Source organism: Pteropus medius, unplaced genomic scaffold (genome assembly GCF_902729225.1).
Source record: "Pteropus medius unplaced genomic scaffold, Ma_sr-lr_union100, whole genome shotgun sequence".
NCBI lineage: Eukaryota > Metazoa > Chordata > Mammalia > Chiroptera > Pteropodidae > Pteropus > Pteropus medius.
Window position 1 is genome coordinate 6,709 of NW_024351882.1, and position 23,215 is coordinate 29,923.

General features: G+C 38.7%; 1 pseudogene; it reads right to left on the minus strand.

Moving 5' to 3' along the window:
* Positions 1-1,767: 1,767 nt before the first annotated feature.
* LOC120589129 (ubiquitin-like modifier-activating enzyme 1) lies at positions 1,768-12,243 on the minus strand (annotated as a pseudogene).
* Positions 12,244-23,215: the final 10,972 nt, after the last annotated feature.

Below are 23,215 nucleotides of genomic sequence, written 5' to 3' on the forward strand. Positions count from 1 at the left end.
AGGATCAGTTCATTGAAAGGCAAACAATGGCTGGTTTTCAGCGTGAAGGGGGATGCAAAAAAAAAAAAAAAAGCATCCTCAAAGACTAACACTGTAATCCGTTTTGCACCTGAAAGAACTTGAGGTCTTTCTGATGGAGGGCCATATAGGGAAACTATATTCTTTGCCATTTTGTTGACAAAAGAAGTGTAATTGTAGGATTGTGCTATAGCTTAATTTCCTATTTTCTGGACAAACCTCTTGTTCTCCAAGTTTGTATTGGGGCCAGGCCATATTACAGAAGAACACCATCTTCTTCCACTGTATGCCATCTAGCTTAAAAGCCTTCCAACTCTCTAGAATGTGACTCACAGGTGAGTCTTTAGGTACCGATGAAGTATTCCCCATTGTGCCTGGGATGGGAGAAGAACTAGAATTAGGAAAGTGGATTTCAAGGGCAAAAGCATGCCCCCACCACTATCATTTAGCCAACATAGTAGGAGCCCAAACTGAGAGTTAGGGCATCCTTGACTGTCCACCATAAGTGGTCTGGAGGTTGGATGACCCTATGCAATCCAGAAACTGCCAAAGTCTTGATGCCTGACAACTCCAATGTTTCATGAAAAACTGATGGTTGCAGGTCAGAAAAGGCTGAGTGGTGAGACAAATGGCTTAAGACTGAGCTAAGAAGAGACCAGCCCTCCTCTAATGTGTATCAGAGAGTCTCGGGTAATGGCCTGCAGTAGGAACTGTGGGTCAGAGCTGGGAATCTACATAAATTTCTCCGAAGGCACCTTGCAGCTAAAACAGACCAAACAGAACAATGTATGACTCTTAGACAATAGACCTTTTCTCGAGGATCCTTCTTTGACCAGTTCCATTCCCATGCTCTGCTGGAGACTCAAGCATAGTGGTCTGGGAGAAACAGAAGGAGAAAGCGAATGAGGCACAAAACAATATTATAAAGGGGAAAGTCAGAATCGTGGAAATCAGGACATGACTCGGGTGCGGAGGAGGCAAGTCTTTTGAGGCCAGGAGATCTGACTAAGTTGAAGAAGAAAGGGAGCACCAGGACAAGTAAAATGAGAGAGGACAGAAACAAGAGAACAGTCTCAAGAAGGCTCAAACAGAAGACAGAAGGCTGACTCTAGAAAGGGGAGAGGAGAAGAGGGAGGAATCCAAGACAAAGTGAAGAACGACCGGAAGGTGAACTGCCAGGAGTGATTGCTGCAGATGAACGTTCTTTCATTGTGTGCCTGGGTGTACTGCCTTGAGCTCAGAGGGAATGCCTGATGCCAATCTACCCTGGTCCAGAACCCTATTATCCTGTCATGGGAATCTCCTGGCTGTGAGCAGGAGATGGATTTTAAGGGCTTGACGCATGCCTGCAGTGCAACTGGGGCTCTTTAGACATGGGCTTAGAAATAGAGGGGACAAGGAATGCACAGTAACTCTGGTCTTAACTCACCCTAGATGGAGGATTGGCATCATCATGAACTGGTCATTGGCCAAACTCTGTGTCATTAAGTTACAGTAAAGTGAACAATTCCACTTTCACCTGATAACCTCAAAACGAAACATGCCAATAATGTCTTAGTATTTTTCTTAAAAGGACTGTGATCTTCTGGACTTCATGAAAGTGCGTCACGGACCCTAAGACGACCTCAGACCACATTCTGAGAACCTCTCATTTACTCTGTGTCTTCCCACTAGTCAAGGGCAGGAACTATTCTTCTGCTACTTTATGTGTTCCAAATGTCTATAGAGAAATGCCTCTTAATTACATGATAAAAGGAGACAAAAGACAGACTGGGAGTAGGCAAAAATGACACAGAACTTGACAAGTCCTTCCCAGATAAGATCCCTCTATAACCGACCATGCTTCCATAGTTCCTAGGCCCACATCAGCAATGACTAAAACAGTGAAAGGACAACAAAAGGATGAGGGAGGTGAACAATGACAAATGAAGTAAAAATATGTATTCAGTACACAACAAAATATGCACTGAAAGCAAGACTTATATGGGAGAACAGCAAAGGAAAGGATTTATGAAGATCGATAACACAAAAAAGATGAGACAGAAGTGGGAGAAGCAGCTCACGCCTCACCATGCCTGCCCCACTCACCGTGACATCCCGAGGCCGGAACAAAAACTGTCGGTTCAGGTTGGACTTGTCAATAATGTCCATGTCTGTAATAGTGACTGCCCCGCAGCCTAGACCTATCATGGCAAAGTTCTTGAGCAGCTCACAGCCAACGGCCCCTGCACCCACCTAGGAGGTGCACAAGGAGAGAGACAGAGGCTGGTTAGTGAGACTGAGTGTAGCGAAGCCACAGAGTTAAGTCCTTTATCCCCTCAATCCCCCTGTAGAGACAGCAAGAGCGTATGAGTCTAATACTCCACAGTGAGGTCCCAGGGCCATAAAAAACTGAGGGTCACCTAAGGAAGGAGGCTGTAGAGGGCAGAATAAAGGAGGCCACCAGAGGCGAGGATAAAGGGACAGATCAGGCTTGTCCTTGGTATGAAGAAAATAGAAAAGAAGATGAGACAAGGATGTAAGAAACAAGATTCTCCCTCATGAGATGGGAGGAGACTCCAGATGAGGTGATGAGAGGGTATTAGAGATGAAGGTAGCTGGTATCCAACGTGGTCACTCACCAAGAGGTAATTCTGCCTGCCTAACTTCTCTTGAAGGTCTGAGCCAAATACAGCCACCTGCCCATCGTAACGGTTCTGGCACTGAGTCACGTGAAAGAAAGAGGGTCAGAGAAGAGCTGTTTTACACAGACTTGCAATAACCCTTTCCCCATGGGTCCCACCCACATACCGGGAGACACTTGTCTTCTATGAGGGCCTATTTGTCCTTGGGGAGACACTCAAGGGCATCAAAGTACAGCCACTGCATGAACTTCCTAGAGCAGGCCTGGGCAGGGGACAGAAAGGGCATGTGGTCTCCAGTTAATTAAACCCTGAAGACAAGACAGGAAGCCACCTGGACCATTTCTAGCCCTTTCATTCTCCACCCACACCAACCTTCATGACCTCTTGGGCAGCCAGGCCCCCAATGAAAGCGTTCATAGGTTCCAGGTCCCCAGCAGCCACATGTGCCAGTTTCCAAATGAGCTCTTCATCCAAGTCGCCCTGCTGTACTGTTGGCAGGGCTTAGGCATTCACAGTCTGCCAGTTCTGGTGCATACTTCTGGTAGGACAGAAAGGATCAAAAGAGAATTAGTCAGGAAACTATGGGGACAGGGAGAAATGGGTGAGAAAGTAGACAGAAAAGAATGGTTGGCTTTGGACCTGGGACTCAGGATGGCTTTCCCACCCATGAACCTCATTGTGGGGACAAGGGGATGGGTGTGCTGAGCACAGAACTGGTACAGGGCCTGGAAGCCAATGTGCAGCAGGGCAGGGCAAGAGGACTTGGCAAAATCTGTTACCACAAAATCTGGCTCTGCCAGCGAGGCTGGCAAGGATTTATTAGGGAGAGATATTGGGCTCTGAGAAGAGAAAGACCTACATGTGTCTGCAACCCTACAGCCCATCCCCCACACATTCTAACAAAACTGATCTTCTTAGGTACTCTGACCTGACTGACGATGCCTCCATGGTGTAGTCAGAGAAGCTGGAGGTACTGTTCAGAAGGGATCTACGAGAATGAATAGGACAGATGTGTATCTGTCAGTCCATTCACCAACCGTCCTGCCCTGCCCACCCCCTCCAAATCAACAGCACCACCAAAACAGCAATGTAAAAGCTGTTCTCCTCCAACTCAGATGTTGGAGACCTTGGCTCTAAGCCCTGTTAATACATCAGAAACCTCTACTCCTTCTGCCCCAGATCTACTGCAGACCCAATAAGTCCCCTAGGCTAACGTACCACACCAGGAAATACAAAAGCAAGACCTAAAGAGTTCTAATGGTAACTCAAGAAATTCTCTACAACGAATCTCAGAAATATTAAAGTAACACAAAACAAAAACAAACAAACAAACAAACAAAAAGCAGAACACACTTCCATTAATGCCCACCTAAAACAAACAAACAAACAAAATCATAATTAGGAATAAGGTGACTAGCAGGCTGATAAAAGCAGAGGAGTGCAATCCTTACTAAGAACAGGGCATTCTAAGCTTAAAATAAGAAAAAAAATTGCTTTAACAAGATAGTAATGAACTTTTAGCAGATAGAAGGACAAATTGAGACAAGAATGACTGAAAAGGGGAAGATTCAAATATTTAAATTCACAAAGGGGAATGGAGATAAGGCATGTGCAGAAGAAAAGGGACAACTGTATATATGCCACTATCCTTTTCATATTTGTAATGGTAACCACAGGCCAGATTTAGAAAGGAAGTATGTAACATAAAACAAGAATGATCAGAGGGAAAACCCGCAAAACCCAACCAAAATAAAGAAAACAGAAACATAAGAACAAAGAAGCAATGGAAACACCAAGCTACCAGAAAGCAAAAATAAAATGGTTATAAGAAGATCTCATATTTCAATAATTATCCTAAATGTAAATGGACTGTACTCACCAATAAAAAGGCACAGAGTTGCAGAATAGATAAAAAAACAAAACCCAACCGTATGCTGCCTCCAGGAGGCACATCTCAGCTCCAAAGACAAAAATGGACTCAAAGAGAAAGAGTGGAAAATATTTCAATCAGATGACTTTCATAGAAAATTGGAGTAGAAGTACTAATATTGGATGAAATAGACTTCAAAATAAAGAAGGTAAAGAAAGATACTGAGAAACACTTTATAATGATAAAGGAAATCAGTCACCAAGAAGAGATCACACTTATTAATATCTATTCTCCCAATCAGGGAGGCCTAAAATATTAAAGCAATTACTAACAGAACTAAAGGGAGAAACAGACAAAAACACTATCATAGTAGGGAAGCTAAATACCCCACTGTCAGATATAGACATATCATCCAAGCAGAAAATCTATAAGGAAATAACATCCTGAAATGATACTTTAGACCAATTGGACATAATTGACATTTACAGAACCTTCCATCCCAAAACAGCTGCTTATAAATTCTTCCTTAGGGCACATAGAACATTCTCAAGGATTCACCAAATACTGGGACACAGAGATAGCCTCAACAAATATAAGAGAGTTGAAATCATACTACCATGTTATCTGATCATAATGCTTTGAAACTAGAGATCAGCTGTAAAAAGAAAGCAGGAAGAACCACAAATAGATTAAACGACTTACCACTGAAGAAAAACTGGCTCAGAGAATAAAAAGAGATATCAAGAAATACATATAAATGAATGATAATGATAATACAACATATCAAAACTTTTGGGACATGGAAAAATCAGTCATAAGAGGAAAGCTTATATTATTACAGGTCTACCTCCAAAAATAAGAACAATCTGAAATAAACAACCTAACACTTCATCTTTAAAAACTAGAAAAGGAAGAAGAAATGAAGCCTAAAGTCAACAAAAGGACAGAAATCATCAAAATTAGAGCAGAAATAAATGAAATTTAAAACAAACAAACAAAAAAATAGAAAAAATAAATGCAACAAAGAGCTTGTTCTTGGAAAAGCTTAACAAAATTGACAAACCCCTGGCACACTCACTAAAAAAGAAAAGAGAAAGGAAACAATATCAGGGATGAAAGAGGAGAAATTTCGAGACACTGCAGAAATACAAAAGATACGAGAATACTATAAAAAAATATATAACACCAAATTCAATAATCTAGAAGAAATGGATCAGAACTTAGAAAAATACAACCTTCCTAGACTGCATCAAGAAGAAATGGAAAATCTAAATAGTCCAATTAGCATACGGAAATTTAAACAATCATCAAAAACCTACCAAAAAGTAAAAGTCCAGGACTAGATGCCTTCACCAGTGAATTCTACCAAACATTCAAAGAACATTTAATACCTATTCTCCTCAAACTCTTCCAAAAAATCAAAGAGGAGGCAATATTTCCCAACTCATCTAATGAGACCAATATTACAATATTACAGGTTTTGTCACCAAAACCTGGTAAAAATATAAAACTACAGACCAATATCTCTCATGAACACAGATGCAAAAGTCCTAAATAAGATACTAGTGAACTGAATACAGCAACATATTAAAAAAGATTATACACCACGACCAAGGGGCCTTCATCACAGAGGCATAGGGATAGTTCAACATATGCAAATCGATTAATATGATACACTCCATAAACAAATTAAAAATAAGAATCATATGATCATATTAATAGATGCAGAAAAAGCCTTCATCAAGATACAGCATCTATTTATGATCAAAACACTTAACAAAATATGTATAATAGGAAAGTAACTTAACATAAAAATGGCCATATATGACAAGCACTCAGCCAACATTTTACTTAATGGTGAGAACTAAAAATCTTCCTTCTAAGATCAGAAACAAGGCAAGTCTGTCCATTATCACCACTGTTAATCAATATAACTTTGGAGGTCCTAGAGAGTGCAATTATGCAAGAGAAAGATATAAAGTATAAAAGTCATCCAAATAGGAAACAAAGAAATCAAATTGTCACTATTTGTGGATGACATGATTCTCTATATAGAAAACCCTAAAGATTCCACAGGAACACCACTAGAAACAACAAGCAAATACAGTCATTTCTGGATACAAAATCAATGTTCAAAAATGCATAGTGTTCCTATACTCTAATAATGAAGTATCAGAAAAAGAAGTAGGAAAAATAATTCCTTTTTCAATTGCAATAAAAAGAATAAAATACCTAGAAATAAATCTAATGAAATAAGTGAAGGACCTATATAATGAAAACCGTAAGACCCTATTAAAAAGAAATTGAAGAAAATACAAAGAAATAGTAATATATTCTGTGTTCTTGGATTGGAAGAATCAACATAGTTAAAATGACCTATTATCTGAAATAGTATACATATTTATTACAACCCCCATAAAAATCTAACCAGTATTTTTTAAAGAAGTACAACAGAAAGATCATCAGATTTGTATGGAAGCACAAAAGACACTGAATTCCCAAAGCAATCCTGAGAAAAAAAGAAAGAGGCTGGTGGCATCACTCTGCCTGACTTGAAATTATACCTCAAAGTGACAGTAATTAAAATCGCATGGTATTGGCAGAAAAACAGACACAGAAAGCAGTGAGACAGATTTGAGAGTCTAGAAGTAAATCCACATTTACATGGGCAAATAATTTTTGACAAAAAAAAAATACAGTGGAGAAAGGAAAGCCTCTTCAATAAATGGTGCTGGGAAAACTGGAAAGCCACCTGCAAAAGAATAAAACTAGACTGTTGTTTATCAACACACACCCAAATGAAATCAAAATGGATTAAGGACCTGAATATAAAACCTAAACAATAAAATGCATAGAAGAACACATAAGATGAAAGTCAAGGACCTTGGACTTAAAGAGGATTTTATGAATTTGTCCTCAAAGGCAAGTGAAAGAAAATCAAAAATAAATGAAAGGGACTACATCAAACTAAAAAGATTCTGCTCAGCAAAAGAAACCATAAACAAGGTAAAGAGACAACCATCTGAATGGGAAAATATATTTGCAAGCAACACTTCCAATAAGGGGCTCCTGTCCAAAATATACAGAGAACTCATATGACTCAATAACAAAAAACAAACAAACAAACAAAAAACAATCCAATGGACAGAGGACCTGAACAGACACTTCTCCTTAGAGGATATACAAATAAATGTGTCCAAAAAATAAATGAAAAGATGTATATCACTAGTTATTAGGGAAATGCAACTCAAAACCACAATGAGATACCATCTCTCACCTGTTAGAATGGCTATAAGCAACAGTACAAGTAATAAATGCTGAATAGGATCTGGAGAAATAGGAACTCTCATATACTGCCGGTGGGACTGAAAATTGGTACAGCCACTATGGAAAACAGTATGGACGTTCCTCAAACAACTAACAATTAATCCACTGTATAATCCAGGAATCCCTATACTGGATATTTACTGCAAAGACTTGAAAACTCCTATCAGAAAAGATATTGACACACTGATATTCATAGGAGCATTATTCACAGTGGCCAGGATATGGAAGCAACCAAAGTGTCCTATGATAGATGATTGGCTAAAAAAGCTGTGGTACATATAGACAATGGAATATGACTCAGCCATAAGAAGAGATGAAATACTGTCATTTGAGACAACATAGATGGACCTTGCAATAATCATACTATGTGAAATAATCCAGACAGAAAAGGCTGAAAATCACATGATATCACATATGTGGTATACAAACCTAAAAACAACAAATGAACAAGACAAACAGAGAATCATGTGCATAGACCATGGAGTAGTGGTTACCAGAAGAGAGGGAAGATGGAGAGAGAAAAATATAAAAAAAGAAAATCTTTAAAAAATTATGTATATATAATACAAAAAACCCCAAACCAAAAAACACTGGCCTTTAAAAAAGAATAAAATAAAGTTAAAAAATTACTAGACCATCAGTCTGTGCCTTAAGTTGTCAAGAAATTTGTAAATTCGGGGGCTCTTATTGATTCCAAAACTTGTTTTGGTCCCACAACTTGGTTGGCTATGTGCAGTTTTCACCCGTAATTTGTGTGTTTAAAATCTTCCAAGTATCTCCTTCATGTAGTAATGATTTTCTAGAAATTTTTGTGTCACATGAAATATTTCAAACAGCACTTTTAATGATATTGCTCTACTAAATTTATACAATGGATGGATTAACAAATTAACACACCAAAAGATGAGCAAATTGGACACAGTAAAAGAAAATATCCAGTATTATAATAAAAAGTCAAAAAGTAAAACTCAGTGGCTTAATAATACGTAATGGCTTTCTGGAAAGAGAAGATTGGGCCGGAGGGAGTGAGAAAGTATTATTTTGAAGAAAAATGTGACCACTAACTTCAAATATGATAAAACCATAAACTCACGGACAACATAAATTCAGTAAACAACATGTAGAAAAACAAACATGGAGAAAATTACACTAAAATACACCATAATCACATTGCTTAACAACAAGGGAAAAGCAGCATGCTACCTACAGAGGAACAAGGACCAGAAGGGCAGCAGGCTTCTTGTGGACAATAATGCGAGCAACATCTTTAAAGCGATGAAAAACATGTCAATCTGGAGCTCTACAGCCCCGCAAAAAATATCTTTCAACATAGCCGCAAAATAAAGAGAATTTCAAGCTTAAACTGTAAAGCTCAATGACTCACCACCAGAAAAGCCCACACTATGACAAATGTTAAAGGGCATCCCTCTTGTAGAAGGAAAATGATACCAGATGTAAACCTGGATCTACAGAGAAGTAGTACACTGGAAATGGTGACATGTGGGTAAAAATAAATTTTCTTCTTTCTTCTTTAAATCGCTTTAGAAAGTTAAATACCGAGACAAAACCAATGTATTGACAAGTTTCAGACCCACAACAATTATGAACAATAGCAAATGGTGAACCACAACCTGGACATTGTGTTGTGAGGCCCTTTTACACGTGTGCAGTGAGAAAGGATTACTTTGAGACTATGCTAAGTACACTGAAAGTTGTATACCACATCTAAAGCAAGCACTTAACAATGAAATACAAGCAAGACACCAAAATGGAAATCAAATCAAACGCCAGTGGTATAAACCTCTTTGGCCACTGGTTCAACACAAACCTCTTTTGTAAGGTCCCATGAACACAGTCCTCCTAAGTCCTAGCTCAGATTTCAGAGAGGCCACTCCACTTGGCCTCTGGCACAATTCAGGCTACCAATATGCAGTCACCTCTTGGCCTCTGAGTGAGCACACAAGCTAGAGTCACCTCTCATTTGCTCTAAGCAACTTGTCCTTGCCCTCAGCCCCAGCTTACCCAGAACTTTGATCTGCATGGGGCCGGTGCCGTTGAGTTCATTCGTGTCCTGGACTTCTGTGAAGGAGACAAAGTCACCGCTCTCGAATCCATGCCGGACCTCATCCAGGCAGGTGACGACACCAGGGCTGTCCTGGTTGGAAGAGAAGTGAGCCTCAGAGATAGGCTCAGGGCAGCAGGAGAGGACAGGAATGACTACTACTGCCCACTTCCCTGACAGGTCCTTGGTAACCATAGAAACCATAGCACTGAGAGGCTATTTTCTTGCCAAATCACAGAACAATTGCCTCCAGAGAGAGACAACAGAATTGATGCCTGAGACCCATGCACCCACGTGCCCTCCAAGATGCACTGAATCATTGCCAAGCAAACTCAGAACATCACTGCTGTCAACCATGTGCTGCTCATGCTCCCTGGTGAGAGCTGAATATGCCACAATCAAAAACCTAATTGGCTGGGGTGAGCTTGAGGGTAGTGAGTGCCCCTGGAGGTTTGGGCCTTGGCTTGTCAGGGGTTGGAAGAGAAGGGAGAAGATGGCACTCACCCATACAGTCCCCGTGTATCTGCCACCACCAGCTTGATTCCATGGCTGTGACAGAATGCACCCATCTGCAATTGTTCCTCCAAAGGTGTGTTGCTAAGGACTACCACCTATACAGAGAAGAGAGCTTGTACACAGGGCCAAATGTTGGGGTTGGGTGGGGTGGAAGAAAACAAAGGAGAAAGGCACGCTGGGGTGAGTGAGGTGTCAAGACTCAAGTTCTGCTGGTTCATTTCTCTTCTATAAATACTATATTAAAGTATTACATGCATCACTCTCAGTGAGCGAGAGACTCACTGAAGAAGAGGAATCCTCAGACTATGATAAGAAAGGTACAGAGGTACCAGGAAGTGAGTATGGATTCTGAAACCAAAGCAAAGAATAAACACAACAAAAAACTTAATCGCAGTACAGGGAACAAACCAGTGATTGTCAGGTGGCAAGGCTGGGTATAAAAGTTGAAGGGATGAAAAAGTACAAACTAATAGTCACAAAAGACATGAGGATGTGGATTACAGCACAAACAGTGAAGTCAGTAATACTGTAATGGTTGCGTATAGTGCTGGGGCTACCAATTTGTGGAATTACCTTCCCAGTGAATTATATATACATCTAACCACTGGACTGTATACAGGAAGCTGATAAACAAAACCACCACCCCCAATTTAAATAAAAAAATAAACACACCACACGCATAGCCCCAATGTGTAGGGATGTCTGAGTTACTTCCTCATTCACCAGGATAATTTCCCACTCCAACATCACAAGTTCCAGTACCCTGACCCTCTGGGAAAACCCAGGGCAGCACATTGGCACCTACAGCTCCTCCTTCCCATCCAGTTATTTAATAAATACCTATATAAAGCTTTCCACATCCAACTGTTATTCTAAGTGTTTAACTTTAACACTCATAGACACTCTCATCGGTTTTGCTATTGTTCCTGTTTTACCAATAGAAAAACTAAGTTCACTGTCATACAACCAGAAGAGCTCTCACAGACCAAGGCAGTTTGGCTTTCGGCGTTCAGGGTTTATAGCCTCTCTGTCTAGCCACTTCTTCTCTCCTGAAATGGTGTGTGTTCCCACAAGGACAAGTTCAGGTCCTTGCCCCTAAGCCTCCCAGGACAAAACCTGACACACAAGGCTAGCCCAGTAAACTCATTCTAAACAAACAAGCCAGTAATGGGACCTGAGAAAATCAGGAGTCAGTGTAATGCTCTGAGGTACCTGGAAACCACTAAGTAAGTCCTCAACGAGGGCGCCCATAGAGGTGCTGACAGACACATAGCTGTTGAGCTCAGCAAGGTGGGGCTGTGATGTCTCAGCCCTATTTTTAAGAATGTCCTTCTCCTGCAAGTAGAACTACAAGAGGCAGAAAAGAGGTGAAGTGGATGTCTGGAGATGCTTCACTGCCTCATGGCCCAGCACATACCTGACATGTTACAGGAGACCCTGAGTCAAGGCTCACCCCAACCAACCCTATAACTCGCCATGCCCTGTCCCACCTCACATCCCAAGGCTTAGGCATACTCACAGCTGATGGGAGTAGAGACCTTCGTGTAGGTATGCTTCAATGCCCTTTTTTGGCATTCCCTAAGAATGGAGGCAAAAAAGAAACAGTTTCAGGGGGACAGCAGAAATGGAGCTCAGGCGGGTGACCGAGACATTTTCCTGCCCCCCAGCCTACCACCTCACCTAGGCGTCTCCAGGGGAAAGACACTCACGCTGCCAGGGCCTGAGGGCCCTTTGAACATCACAGAATAGGCAGAGGCACAGGGAGAACTTGGTTTTGAATCCGGCCCAGACACACACAGCTTCTTGGATGGTGGGAAGCTGGACATATGAGGGTCAGAGATGGTGCAAATGTGGTGGGCTACGCTTGTGGTTAGTGACAGCTCTGTGGGAAACAAAAATTTAAGAACTAGTAGCACCATTTTAAAGGGAAGAAAGGAAAAGATAATGTGCTTGGCACAAGGGCTGCTCTGGTGGGACAGAATCAGGAGTCTGAGCTCAGGTAGTTTAGGCCTAAAGACTGACTGTGAAGGCAGTGGCTTGATCCTGAAGTTGGGCTTGGTCTCTGTCCAGCAATGCTGGCTGGGGCCTACAGAGGCCCATTAGCAGAAGCTGAGGGTTTTCTGAACTGAAGATGATGATGACTTTGAAAGGCTTCAAGGGTGCCCAGGAGCTCAGGAGTGCAGGACAGAAAAGACTGGCCTTAGAGGTGGATGGAGCCACAGGCAGGAACTGCTCATCGTTCCTTAACAGCACCTGGTTTCAGGCGGTGAAATTTCCTCTCTGCCACCAGGGCTGCCTGATTTCCATTCCGCACTCCTGACCTGGCTGCTTCATGGGCCACCGCTGCCTCGGATTCCTCTGCCATACCCCTCAGAGAACAGCTTCAATCTCATAACTCATTTCAGTATGAGTTATGAAATCTGAAATCCTAGTTACATGGAAGTAAGATAAAATTAAAAGTTTGCACTATTTGTGTAAAAGGTTTAGCACACTGCCTTGGGCGCAGTAAATAGCACACATTAAATGCAGGTAGTAAGGAAATATTGATAGAGTAACATATATTTTATATTAACATGAAATTAGTTGTGGGTGAGGACATTTCCACACACTTGAGAAAACCCCTTTGAGGCTGTTACTTCTAAAGGAGGCCTTGAAACACTGAGAGGAATACTGCGAAGCAGAATGCTAATGCTATCAAGGCCTGTGAAATAGGAAAGACACCAACAGGTCAACAGAGGCAGCACCGTATAACGAAGCTTTAGGTACACTGTAATTCCCCGATGCATTTCTGTTTAATAATGATAAAAATTCGCATCAACTGCTTGCTCTCATGTGGCACACCCTAAGTCTTTTGCATATTGCTGTTGACATCTTCAGGAGAGCATTTCCTGGAGTGCCCCATAGAAACCAGCTGGTTTCAGGCTTTTCTTGGTGGAAAGTTTCATTACAAACTCAATCCCCTTATTTGCTATGGGCCTATTCTGGTTTTCTACTGTTGTAAGTTAATTTCTGTCGCTTTTGTTTTTCCGCTGTTTGACTATTTTATCTATGAAATCTCTTGGCATGTAATTGCCCATAGGACTCTCTTATCATCCTTACTTTTATAAGGTTGGTAGTGTTATCTCATTCTTTGCAGCTTTAGTAACTGAATCTTCTCTTCTTTTCCCTTGTTCAGTCTAGCTAAGTCTTGGAAATTTTATTATTCTTTTCAAATAACCAAGTTTTGTTTTTTGTTGCTTTTTTCTCTTCTTTTTCTATCCTGATTCATTCATGCACTAATTTTTATTGTTTTACTCTTCCTCTTTACTTTGGATTTAGGTTTGTGTTCTAGTTTATCAAGATGAAAGCTTAGCCTTAGAGACTTGAAATCTTTCTTTCTTTGTAGGCATTCACAGCTATAAATTTCCCTTAAGGTACTGTAAGTCCTCATTGTCGTTTAAAGGGTTCTGCAACAATTTGTGAAAGGTGAAATATTGTGGATTCATGAATGGAGAGATGGGACACAGAGGCTGTAAGGAGGAGGCAGCATTTATTGATGCCGGCACTGGCCCTGCTAATTATCTTACAAAGGCTGAGCGCAGATTGTAACATAACAGGCAGTTTTATAGTCTTGTCAATCCTATAGAACTATACATATAAAGAATAACATTAATTAGTAGACAAGCTATGAATAAATGAATGTTACTTGGAGAGACCTTGAGGTGGGGGAGGGTAGTCAGGAACAAACTCATTCAACCAGGAAATGGCCAGGCAGGGTCACACTGCCACAATATAATCAAACCAATTTTGTGAGCATGTGTCAGTTTTCACATATTTTCAAATTTCCACCATTTCCTTCCTCACTCCCTTGTGGTCATAGAAAATAACTATTCAATTTCAGAACCTGTTTTACAGCCTATTATGAAGTCCATTCTTGAGTGTGTTCCTCTTTTGCTTCGGAGGGATATCTCTTCAGTTCTTGATGGCAGCAGTGTTTTCTATATGTCTGTTGGATCTAAGTGATTTATAATGTTGTTCAGGTATTGTGGTTCCTCAGAAACCTTTTGTTTTTCCACATGTTATAGGCTATGTGTTTGAACTATCTTTTCCTCAAATATTATCATTTTTTTCATTCAGGTATTTGGAACTATGTTGTTAAATGAACAGATATTTAAAAATCTTATTTCTTTTGACTAGTTGACTTATTTATCACTCTGTAAGGTCTTTTTGATTTCTGTTTTATTTTATTTTATTATTTTATTTATTTTATTTTATTTTATTATTTTATTTTATTTATTTTATTATTTTATTTAAAATCTCTTTTGTCTGCTATTAGTATAGCCATAGCAACAATCTTTTGGATACTAATTGCATAGGAAAACATATGTATTTTACATATTTTACTTGAAATCTATTTGTCTTTTGTCAATAGCATGTAGTTTTGTCATGTTTTTTAAAAAAAATCTGCTCTGCCAATCATCTTTTAATTGGACATCTTCTAGCTAAAAGTCTACCTTTTAAATTACAATGTTCTTTCTTTTTGTATATATTGTACAGGCATTTTCTCAGTGGTTCTCGATATTCAAATAGACATTTTAATGTATAACAATAGTTCAGATTAATATGAGCTTAATTTTAATGGTAGATAACATTCTGCTTCTGTATATTTTATTCCCTCTTTTTTTTGTGATATTATCACAATTCCATCTTTATATACTGTGTTCCAACTAGCACAGATTTACAATGGTTTCTCTATGCAGTTGTCTTTCAATTCAGACACTGAGGTGGTAGGGAGGGAAGTTACCTCATTAGTTTCCTAATGTTGCTGCAATACATTTCCAGAAATGTAATGGCTGAAATAATGGCTGAATTATTCTCTCACAGTTCTGGATGTCAGAAGTCCAAACCCCATTTTACTGGGCTGAAGTCAAGTGTTGCAAGATATTGGCAGGAGTGGCTTCATCGGGAGACTCTCACGTTTTTAGATATGTCCTTAGCCTTTCCTGCTTTGGGGCCATATGTATCTCTTCGCCAGTGGCCCCTTCCTCTGTTTTCAAATACATATTCTCTGCTTCTGTTAACATACTTTCACCTCTGACTTCGACTCTTCTTGCATATCAGACTCATGCAGGCAATTCCAGTATTCATTCCCTCAGCTCAAAGCTCTGAATTTAATTATGTCTGCACAGTTTCTTTTGCTATACAAAAAAAAAAAAAATCCACGGATTCTGGAGATTTGAATGTGGACATATGTGGTGGCTAGTATTGACTCTAGCATGATTGAGACAATGAACACTTTTAAACTGTGTTTGGTATTTATGTACAGAATTACATTTTCTGATGCTCTTTCAGTCTATGGATTTGAGGTGCTGTCAAATATTGTTTTGTTTTAGTCTGAGGGACTCCATCTAGGAATTCTGCCTTCTGCTAGGGCAGATATATTAGCAATAGATTCTCTCAGATATTTTGTTTGTTTGTTTGTTTGTTTGTTTGTTTTTAAATCTGGGTTTGTCCCAGTTTTGTCTTCATTTTCTAAAACACTTCTACCTAATATAAAATTCTTGGTCAGCAGTTATTTTCTTTCAGGACTTGGAGTAAGCCACCCCACTGCCCTCTGCTCTGCATGGTTTCTCATGAGAAATCAGATGTAAATCTCATTGAGAATCTCTGCTTTCAAGATTCTCCTTTTGTCTTGGGCTTTGAATGGGTGGATTACAATGTGTCTTAGTATAAATCTCTTTGAATTTATTGTGTTTGGGGTTTTTTTTTTAGCTGGTTGGATATGTAGATCATTGTAATCAAATTTGGGATGTTTCTTGCCATTATTTCTTCAAACTTTACTTCTGATACTGGAATTATTTTGGCAAATCCCCAGGGACAAGATCCTTTGTACCGAGGGAGCTCCAAATCCAGACAACTACAGGCATTTTTACATGTGGGATCTTCCAAGGAACATCTCAGATGTATGAAATCTTTGGCATGAGTTTGTGAAAAGAATACCAGATGTTATTTTTAAAGGCTATCACAAAGCAGAAAAAAGGTGGATTAGATTAGGATAAGTTAACATCTACAAAGCAGGGGGCTGTTAACATGATTGAGGCATGTCTTTTTTGTTTATATGTTTATTTGTTTTTGGTTATTTAAATAAACACTTTCCTAGCCTCTGCAAAATTTTGTCAATGCCAGAGTTTTGTGACAGCTGATTCTGACAACTCTGGAGTTTTGTGGTGGAGGTCCTCACTCTCATTTTCTGACATAACTTATTAGTTGTCTCCTTGTCAGAGAAACAGAGTGACCAAAAGAGGTCTCAACTTATAAGTGACCAAAAGAGGTCTTGGGCCCTCATGATAATCATACCTGCCTACTAGTTCCCAACTGTGTGATCAGTGAGCAGACATTCAACTTCTGGGGGCCTCATTACTCCTCCATAAAAATTAAGTAGTGTTAGTGATACATATTGAATGAATATTACTTACATGGGTAGTCCTCCCCAAAGACTCCTAAATTCCACCTCATAACCCTCAAATACAACCTCCTAAAGGTCCCCTCAAAAATAGGCACCCCTAAGTGGCAATATGGTCTGTAGATCCAGGTGCACACATCATGAGGACCCTGAAGTATGCACACTTGCAATAAATGCTGTCTAGGGCTGTAGGGAACCTGTATTAATCCTGCTCGCTCCCTGATGGGCACAGGAGATAGCTTTCCTGCTGATGATAAGCCAAAGCTACAGAGCAGAAGAGCAGCATCTAAATACGTATAAAGTGCTCAGATATCCCATGACACACATTAAGTGCTATATAATAACATTGCTATTAAGTTGCATGGAATTATAATAGTTAAGACTCATATTCTAAGGTTACTTACCACCACTGTAAAGTGCCTCATGAGTATTTGCTGTTGTTATTATCATTATCCTCATGTCCACCTATGGGTACTACAAAAAACATGCTCAAGATCATGCAGCTGATAAACAATAATAAGCCTAGAATTTGAATTCAGAGCTTTTGCAGCTAATCAATGTATTGGACCAGAAGGCTTTATACTCTTCACATATACAGGAAGACCCCAATCCTTCTCTGAATGCAAGGCTTAAAACACTATTAACTGTAAGAGGAGCATATACATGGTTTACATGCATGGTAAGCAGAAGCCATATTCTTTGTGACATATGTGCAACTATCCTAAAAAGGGCCTCTCTAAATTGAAGGTCTACTCTCCTTACACTGTGCTGTCCCTCACAAATAACCAGTTCATGGAATTTCACACAATAATATCTCTGCTCATGTAGCACAATTCCCATTCCTCTTTCCCTCAAAGGAGGCCCTATCATCTCCTGAATGATGAATGAAATTGTAGCCAATGAAGGCCTGGTGGTACCCTGATTCTCAGAAAGAACTCAGAAAACTGGGCTCCAGTGTCCCTTTTCAGACTGAGGTGGAGACTATTTTTTCAAAATCCAAAAATCCAGTTTAAAACTGTGAACCCTGATGTGTCCAACCTCATTGCCCAAGGTCCCCAAGTGATTGAAAGACTGCTTTGTGAAACCTGGTCCCTAAGGCTACTTTAGCAATTTCCCAGACATTTTCACCAGGACTCTTAGTAACAGAAATTCTTAGAAAATCCTGCCTTGGTGGGAAACTTCGAATTCCATCCAAATCTACCTCCCCATTGGCAAGAGCACCCCAAATGTTGCATGCTATTCAAATATGAATGCTAAGAACTCCCAATGTCCCCAAACCCTACCTTACATGTGTAGTCTCCCCAAAAGACTCCCACAATCCTCAAATACCACCTCCTATAGGTCTCCTCAAAAATAGACACCCCTAAGTGACAAAAATGGTCTGTAGACTCCGGGTCACACATCGTGAGGACCCGTAGTGTACACACACTTGCCATAAATGCTGTCTAGAGCTGTAGGGACACTGTATCAATGCTGCTTGCTCCCTGCACTGGGCACAGAAGACAGCCTTCCTGTTGGTGATAAGCCAAGGCTACAGAGCAGAAGAGCAGCAGCTAACACTATCACTGCCAGGAACATAGATGTGGTTTCAGCTAAGTTCAACATGTGAAGCCAAGGAGGAGCCCGTAGGCTATGCTTCTCCATCACACCTGCTACCAAAGAGGAACCTAAATCTGAGAGCCCCTTCAGATCTACATATTTTCAAATGGCATGATGATTCCACGTGATATACTCCTACTGAACTATCTGGCTGAGGATTCAAAAGAGCGCTTGAGGCACAGTGTTTTGGGAGTGTGGAAGGCCTAGGGAAAGGATATAAAGAACCAAGCATAGAAGTCCTCAATGCTGTAATTTCATAATAGTGCATTTAATTAAACAAATCCCTGCTTCATGGAGGGATATTCTCATTGAAGTGATAAACATGACAAAGAAAACATGTAGAAACAATTTATATTAAATTTAATGCAGAAAACATGTATACATTATTCACTCTATGGGCTGTTTCATTTACACTATGTAAATTGATTTATACATGTTTTTATTTGCATTTTAAAAATATGTAAATGCTATGTATTCTCTTACTGATATATGTACATATTCATAAGTTAGTATATATGTAAGTTTATAGATATGTATAAACATATGTGTGTGTGTGTGTATGTGTGTGTGTGTGTGTGTGTGTGTGTATTTATGGACCTATGAATATATTAGACAGAATAAGGTCTAGGTGACCTGAGGGAACAAGTTGTAAGTCTGATGAAAAGCTTTTACTGTGAGTAAACATTACCACTCGAGGGAAAAGGTGGCACAAAGACCTAGTGATAAAGAAACAAAGTTAATGAGTTGCAAAGAGGTAATTATATATAAAGATAACCTGAAGTGAGTATTATTTATAAAATCTTTACTTTCACCTAAAGCCTGAGCTAAGTAGTTTGCTATATGTGCCAATTTGTCCTCTGTATTGGTACGGTCACCATCTGTTCTCAGAAGCTGTTTATAACTAACTTGTTCATGACAATGTTGTCAAATCTAAAGCTTTTAGTGTTTGCCAGTCTGATAGGATCTTTAAATAAATGATACTTGGTGTTTTTATTATGAAAAATTTAAATGCTGTGCATCTCCTTACTTTTAATTAATATTAACATTGCTTTTTATGTGAATACATATCACGTTCTCTGTTTTACATTGTATCTTTTCCTTTTTTTCTTTTTTTTAAATTAATTAATTTATTTTTGATGGTGACATAGGTTAAAACAATCTGATTAGTTTCAGCTGTACATTTTCACAGCAAAGCATACATACACACACACACACACACATTGTGTGTTTATCTCCCACAGTTAGATTGCTTTCTATCATCACATATTCGATCTCTTTTATGCCCATCTATGTCCCCCTTACCCTCTGGTAACCACTAGTCTATTGTCCACATCCATGAGTCTCTATCCTGTTTGTAGCTTTTAAGTTTCTATCTCACATGTAAGTGATATCATGTGGTTTTCAACTTTTTCCGTCTGGCTCATTTCGCTTAGCATGATTATCTCGAGGTCCATGTTATTAGAAATGACAGTATTTCATCTCTTCTTATGGCTGAGTCATATTCCATTGTATATATGTACCACAGCTTCTTTAGCCAATCATCTATCATAGGACACTTCAGTTGCTTCCATGTCCTGGCCACAGTAAATAATGCTGCAATGAACATCGGTGTGCAAATATCTTTTTGGATATGGACTTTCAAGTCCTTGGGGTAAATACCCAGTAGTGATATTGATAATTCATATGATAGATCAATTCTTAGGTTTTCATGGATCATCTATACTGTTTTTTCATTGTGGCTATACCAATTTGCAATCCCACCAGCAGTGTATGAGTGTTCCTTTATCTCTGTATTCTCTCCAACATTTGTCATTACTTGTCCTGTTAATTACAGCTATTCTAAAAGGTGTGAAATGATATCTCATTGTGGTTTTGATTTTCATTTCCCCAATAGCTAGTGATGATGAACATCTTTTCATATATTTGTTGGCCATTTGTATGTCCTGTTCCAGTCCTCTGCCCATTTTCTGATTGGATTATTTTATATTTTCCTATTATTATTGGATCAAATATATTTTCCTATTTGGATGGTTGTCTCTTTATTTTATTGATGGTTTCTTTTGTTGAGCAGAAACTTTTAATTTGATGTAGTTGTATTCATTAATTTTGCTTTTCCCTCTCCTGCTTATGAGGTCAAATTCATAAAATCCTCTTTAAGTCCAAGGTGCTTGAGTTTTGTTCCTGTTTTCTTCTATGCATTTTATTATATTGGATCTTGTGTTCAGGTCCTTAATTCATTTTGAATTAATTTTGGGTTATGGTGATAGACAACAGTCTAATTTCATTCTTTTGCAGGTGGCTTTCCAGTTTTCCTAGCATTAGTTTTTCACCATTCAGTATAATATTGGCTGAGGTTTTGTCCTATATGGCCTTTACTATGTTAAGGCTCTTTCCTTCTACACTGATTTTTTTCAGGGTTTTGATCATAAATGGTGCTATATCTTGTTGAAGGCTTTTTCTGCATCTATTGATATGATCATATGGTTCTTTTTTTTTCATTTGTGTAAAAAATGTAGTGTATCACATTAATCTATTTGCATACGTTGAACCATCTCTGTGCCTCTGGGATGAAGTTTACTTGATCACGGTGTATAATCTTTTTAATATGTTGCTTTTTCGGATTGCAAGTATTTTATTTAGAATGTTTGTGTCTATGTTCATGAGAGATATTGGTCTGTAGATTTTTGCCTTGTATTATCTTTACCAGGTTTTGGTATCAGGGTAATATTGGCCTCATAAAATGAGTTGAGAGGTATTGTATCATCTTTGATTTTTTGGAAGAGTTGAGGAGAATAGGGATTGTATCTTTGAATGTTTAGTAAAATTCACTGGTGAATTAACTGGTCCTGGACTTTTCCTTTTTGGTAGGTTTATGATGATTGTTTCAATTTCCAAACTGCTGATTAGTCCGTTTAGATTTTACAGTTCTTCTTGATGCAGTCTAGGAAGGTTATATATTACTAAGTACTGATCCATTTAATCTCAGTTATTAAATTAGGTATTATATACTTTTTTGTAGTATTCTGTATGATCCTTTATGTTTTGGCGGTGTCTGTCATAGTTTTCCAGCTTCTTGTCCCTGATTTTGTTTACTTGTGTCTGTCTTCTTTTTTCTTTAGTGAATGTAGCCAGGGGTTTATCTTTTTTCTATTAATTTTTTGTTTTAAATTTTATTTGTTTTTGCTCTATGATTATTTCTTTCCTTCTCCTAACTTTAGGCTTTATTTCTTCTTCCATTTCTAGTTTTTGAGGTTAATGTTAGGTTGTTTATTTGGGCTCCTTCTCAATTTGCAAATAGGCCTGTAATGATATGAACTTTCCTCTTATAACTGCTTTTACCATGTCTCAAAAGTTTTGATATGTTTTACTATCATTATCATTCATTACTATGTCTCACTTGATCTCTCTTTTTATTTCATCTCTAACCCAGTTTTTCTTTAGTAGTATGTTGTTTAATCTTCATGTATTTTTGGTTCTATCTGCTTTCTTTTTTGGCTGATCTCTAGCTTCAAAACATTATGATTGGCAAATACGATTGGTATGATTCCACCCTCTAATATTTGTTGAGACTATCTCTGTGTTTCAGGTTCTGATCAATCCATAAGAATGTTCCATGTGCCCTAGAGAAGAATGTATAAGCAACTGTTTGGGGATGAAAGTCTTTGTAAATGTCACTTGTGTTAAGTTGATGTAATGTGTCATTTAAAGATGAAATTTCCTTATTGATTTTCTGTTTGCGTGATCTGTCCATATCCAACAGTGTTGTATTTAGATTTCCTACAATGATAATGTTCTTTTCTGTTTCTCTTTTTAGTTCTGTTAGTAATTACTTTCTAGATTTTGGGGCTCTCTTATTGGGATCATACGTATTAATAAATATTATGTCTTCTCTGTGCATGATTCTCTTTTATCATTATGAAATGTCCCTCAGTATCTTTCATCTTTTTTATTTTGAATCTATTTCATCCGATATCAATACTGCTATTCCCGCTTTTCTCTGAATGCCATTTGCTTGAAATATTATTTTTGACCCTTTCTTTTTGAGTCTATATTGTCTTTGGAACTAAGATGTGTCTTCTGGAGGCAGTATATATTTGGGATTTGTTATTTGATCCATGCTACAACTATGTGCCTTTTTTATTGGTGAGTTGAGGCTTTTACATTTAGGATGATTATTGAAATATGAGGTCTTCTTTTAACCATTTTATCTTTTGCTTTCTGGTAGTTCTGTGCTTCCATTGCTTCATTTTCCTAGTGTGTCTATTACGTTTGTTTGTTTGTTACTTTAAATTTGATTAAGTTTTGTAGATTTTCCCTCTGGTCCTTCTTGTTTTATGTTATATAATTCAATTCTGAATCTTTGGCATATGGTTATTATGAATATGTAAAGGACAGTTCCCTATATACAGTCACCCATTTTCTTCTGTGTATGCCTTATCTCCATTCTCCTTTGAGAATTTGTATCTTTGAATCCTCCCCCCTTCAGTCATTGTTGTCTCAATTTGTCTCTATGTGTGCTGAACATTCATTACTATCTTGCTAAAGCATATCTCTTCTTATTATTTAAGCTTATAATGCCCTGTTCTTCGTAAGGGTTGTACTCCTCTGCTTTTTTCTTCTCGCTAGTCACTTTACTCCTAATTATGTATTTTATTTTTGGTCATTTTGTTTTCAATGAGCTGACCTTTTTCAGTATTTTCTGTAATGCAGGCCTCATAGTGGAGAATTTGCACCATCCATGTATGTCTAGAAAGCAT